At 44.6% G+C, this 4954-nt stretch overlaps 1 long non-coding RNA gene across 1 annotated transcript; it reads right to left on the bottom strand.

The window, feature by feature from the left end:
• Positions 1–1672: 1672 nt before the first annotated feature.
• On the bottom strand, positions 1673–4726 carry LOC131489720 (uncharacterized). The gene is made up of 3 exons (XR_009250693.1): positions 4646–4726; positions 2339–2475; positions 1673–1946 (listed from the first exon to the last, which is right to left on the bottom strand). It is a non-coding gene; the product is annotated as an uncharacterized LOC131489720 (long non-coding RNA).
• Between the last annotated feature and the right edge of the window lie 228 nt (positions 4727–4954).

The following is a 4954-nucleotide window of genomic DNA, read 5'->3' as shown; positions in this document are numbered from 1 at the left end:
GACTCTATTCTAAGGACACTGGGAAACCATTGGAAAATTTTAAGAGGACTGCCACTTCAGATTTGTTTTCCAGAAAGATCTTTCTGGCTGTTTGCAGAGTAGATTGAATGGGGAAGATGGAGGCAGGGAGGCCCCAAAGGAGGGTGTTTTCTATGAGGGGGTGGGGTGTTGGGCAATGCCTCTCAAATTTTAATGTTGTAGCATACTTCTCAGGGAATTTGGCTAAAAATACTGACTATGGAAGCCTGCCCACCAGAGATCAATGCAATCTGAGATGGGGCCCATGAACCTGCATTTCTAAACAGTACGCTGGGTGATAGTTAAAAATGATTCCCAAACCACTCTTTAAGACACTTTGGTCTCAGGAGCAGGAGGGTACAGACATGAATCAGGAAGTACCTTAGAAATGTCTTCCCAGTTACCACTTTAAAACCAAAGACCATTTTATGGCTGTCATGGATTTTCACAAGAGTGGTTATAATTGGTTCATCTTTATCATTTTAAATGGATATCATGCTGCCCACTCAACTACCAACATCTATTGCTTGTAAGCAGGGACAGCAGGATGAAACTTTGATGGTTCTTCATTCTCCCCATTTCTTCTATGCCTTCCCATAGCCTGGATGTGGTGGGGGTGGTGGGGGGAAAGCTCACTTATTGAATACTTGCTGAAATTTTGCAGTGTCATGGAACTGGCCTGACACTCCAGGTCCCCCTCTTAGAAGCTGTGTGAATTTGGGTGAGAGTCTTTACCTCTCTGAGCCTCAATTTCTTTTGTGACAAAGAGGCCAATTAGATCTTCCTTCATTGGGTATTAAAGTGAGGATTAAATGAAAGAACTGAATTAGTTGTTTTTACCATTACAAATTCATAGATCTTTAACATATGTGGTGTACTTAGCTCCATTACATTATTATTATTGATACTCAAATTATCTCATCTGTGGCTAGTGGGAGACTTGAGTCCTTTGGAAATGACCTTAATATATCAATAGCGTTCCTACACTCTGGTATGATAATACTGTCTGGTTCATCTCATATATTTTCTGCCCAAGGCCAGGAGTCAGCCATTTCTCCAAAGAGTTTGGATTTCTTTGAATAGGAAAATGGTATGTGAGACCATAGTCTAGGTGCTAGAAGTGCTCATTGCTCCTGGATTACTGTTTCTAGGCATTTTAAGAGGACAGTTAGGAAATGCATATTTTTGGGGGGAGAAACTACATCATGAATTCATACTGATACTTTTTTTTTTTTAATTTTTTAATGTTTATTTATTTTTTAGAGAGAGGGAGACAGAGTGTGGTGGGGAGGGGCAGAGAGAAAGGGAGATACAGAATCCAAAGCAGGCTCTAGGCTCTGAGCTGTCAGCACAGAGCCCGACATGGGGCTTGAACTCATGAACTGGGAGATCATGACCTGGGCCAAAGTCAGACACTTAACCAACTGAGCGATCCAGATGCCCCCATACTGATATTTCTAATTCAAACTGAGGGCGCACTGTTTTTTATTTTGTGTTTATATTTGTATCTCTTTTAAACTGAAAATGTTGATTCCTAATGACAAGAAGTTAGCTGTTTATTTGCTTTATTTTATAACACAAATATATTGTTTCAGAATTACAATAACAAGCCATGAGTATTCAAAAATGTTTATTTTGAGAAGATTACCAGGTAACATTTATTTGGGTGCTCACTCTTTGCCAGGCACTTAATCTCAAAATGAACCAGAGAGAGAGGTGTGATTATTATCCCCCCCTTTTTTTGATGAAATTGAGGCTCAAGAGGTCATAGAGTCAGAAGTCAGTAGGTGACAAAGGCAGTACTTGAACCCGCCATGTCTCTGGTTCCATCCTCTCCATTGCTTTGGGTTTCAGTTTTTTCCTTGCCTTTTGGAATGAATGATTTATCTACTCTCCAATTGCATTGGCCACTTGGGTATTCAATAGCCCTAAAGATGAGTTGACATTCATTATTTGGAAATGTACAGATGAGAGAGAGAGAGAGAAGCAAACAGTTTACTAGTCCAATGTTATTGCTAGAATAGAAAGCTTCTTGACAAGCATGTTGGTTCATACTTTCAAAGTGACAGGTTATTGCTTCCAGTTTTATTAGCTGATGGGTTCTATTAAAAAGTGTTGGTAATTTCTCTTCTGCTGCCAGATGATTTTAAGTGGGGCAAACAAATGGGAGGGGTCATCAGGGCACCAGTCTCATCTGTAAAATGGTTGTACTGGGTCATGTTGTGTCCCCTCAAAATTCATGTCTACTTGGAAACCTCAGAATCTGACCGTATCTGGAAATAGGGTCTTTGCAGATGTAATTAGCTCAGTAAGGTCATACCAGTGTAGATTGGGCCCTAAGTCCAGTGATTGGTGTCCTTAGAAGAAGAGGAGAGGAGATACGGTGAAGAAGACCAGTTGAAGACAGAGCAGAGGTTGGCGTGATGTGGCCACAAACCAAGGACTGCCAAGGAACACCTGGAACACCAGAAGCTGGGAGAGACAAGTGAGGAATCTCCCCCAGTAGTTTTGAGGGAGTGTGGCCCTGCTGATGCCTTGATTTCAGATTTCCAGCCTTCAGAGCTGTGAAAGAATACATTTCTGTTTTGATCCACTGGTGTGTGGTAATTGGATTACAGCAGTCCTAGGTAATTGGGTACATACGGCACCTAACTCCCCACTGGGGAGGGAAGCAACAGCTGGGAAGCCTGAGGAGGATCTGGAAGGTTGTTTAGGGTCATCCTGGTGAAACTGGAGGATGGGAGGGGACAAAGGAGATTCCTAGGCAGAGGGACAGCTGGGCAAGTCTAGGAGAAGAGAAGCAGCCTGTGGTAGGCAGGGAGTTGCATACTAGAACAGCATTTCTTGAATGATTCAAAGACAGCTGTGATAAGAGCTGGGAAGGTGGGAGGTCCCTCAGGGTCTTGCAGGCCACCAAAAATGTCAAGGGAGCCATTTGAGGCCTAAGAAGAGGAGAGACGCTGCAGTAACAAATTGTCAGCCTGAGCAGGTCTGGAGGTTTTAGAGGGTGGACTGACTTCTCCCCAAAACTGGAATCCAGTCCAGCACCTTCAGGAGACATGACATTTCATCCCTGAGTGAGGCCCTGCCTCTGGGCCACCCCCAGGCAGGCCTTGCACGAAGGGCAGGGAGACGTTAATGGAGGCAAGAGTACCTCCAGCTCTTGGCCTGACTCTCTCAGACTCTGCCTGGAAGTCCATCTAGCCTGCAGCCTCTGACCTTTATTTTGTCATTTCAGAAGGTTCTGCTTTAATAAATCTTTCTAGCCAAGGAAGCCAAGGAGGGGCCTCCCCAGCAGAGGTCCCCACTGCTGCCCTGTTAGGAGGGATGGAGGGAGGCGTGGAGCTGGAGATAGTTGCCCAGTCTCCAAGGAGACCAAGGGATCTTCCTGAGTCTGCTTTAATTGGCATTTCCAAGACCTGCAAGACACAGCTGGGATAGTCCTGGAATTCCTTCTTCTCTGAGGAGGAGGAGAGAGACAGAGAGGGGACAGAGAGAGGGAGGGCTGGTCCAGTCCATTGGTCTGGCTTTCTGTCCATCACTTTTAGCTCTAACATTGCCCCTCCCTCAGCCATCTTCCCTTTTCTTTCCAGCTCCTTAGTGGTTGCCCCCCACCCATCTCCCTCTCAGGACTACCCAGACATTGGTCAAAGGAAATGAAAGGACCTGGAATTTTCATGGCAGGTGACAAAGCTTCCCTCTTTGACCAAACTCTGTTCAAGCTCCTCTGAACTCTCTTCTCAGCTAGGCCCTGGATTTTGGACTTCTGTGTTCCTCTTCACATTTGGCAAGAATCCTGCTCCGTCAGGTTAGTCATCCTTGGTATTGGATCAGATCACCCTGACTACCTCATCGGGTTCCTCGTCCTCCACCATCCCCCAAGTGGTGTCTCATCATCCTGGCCTGCCTCCAGCAAGAATTCCGATTGGTCTGTCTAGCCAGAATTCCCCCTCTTAGTAGTTTTCCCTCCAGTGAGCTGCTCCTTGGCTAGGAAGTCCCACTTTTCCTTGTATGGACCCCAGTCTCTCTTCCCTACTGTAAAATCCCACTGCAGCAGTCCCTAAACCTATGGCAATAGTTCCCCTGAATAAGGTCTGCTTTACCATTCTTTGGCAAATGTCAGGAGTAATTTTTCTTTAACACAGGCCAGGGATATTTGTTGAATAGATATTCTATAGTTCAATGGAACATAGGCCAAGGAGGCTCTGGAGTCAGGATAGTTGGGTTTATATCCCAGCTCTGCCACTTTCTAGCTGTGTGGCCTTGGATGTGTGGCCAACCTCTCTGTGCCTCAGTGTTCTACTCTGTCAAGTGGGGATAAGTATTCACCTCCTGCAGCTGTTGTGATAAGAAAATGCCTGGGAAGTGCTTAGTGTCTTGCATATCTTAAATGCCAAATACATGTTAATTAGCCTTAATGAGGGCGACTATTTTTCTTTCTGGGAATAAAGATAAACAGACCTAGTCTTGAATTCCCACTCTGCTGCTTACTTGCTCAGTGACCCAACGTTAGCTAATTTGACTCTTCAAGCCTCAGTTTCTCATCTTTAAAATGGAAACAAGCATACCTGTCCAAGCTGTGCAGGTGAGGATGAGAGAAGATGTGTATAAATGCCTGGGTACTTACCAGGAGCTCAATGACTGGTTGGCCCCACCACTTACTGTGATTTGGGCAAATGCTTCCTCTCCCGCCTTAGTTTCCTCATCTAGAAAACGAGACAATAATAGTACCTATTTCATAAGCTCACTGTGAGGGTGATAGGATTTATTTTAAGCAAAACTCTCAGAATAGCATCTGGCACTGTTAAATATTATAATAATTATTTATTATTCTTCTTCCCTGTAGTAATAAAAGTTAACGGCTACCATTTACTAAGCACTTACTATGTGCCAGGCATTGTGCATGACTGCCCTATGACCTAGGAGCTCCTACCAG

Source organism: Neofelis nebulosa, chromosome 11 (genome assembly GCF_028018385.1).
Source record: "Neofelis nebulosa isolate mNeoNeb1 chromosome 11, mNeoNeb1.pri, whole genome shotgun sequence".
Classification (NCBI taxonomy): Eukaryota; Metazoa; Chordata; class Mammalia; order Carnivora; family Felidae; genus Neofelis; species Neofelis nebulosa.
Note: the sequence above shows the minus strand (reverse complement) of the source record. Positions and strands in the feature narration are given on the sequence as shown.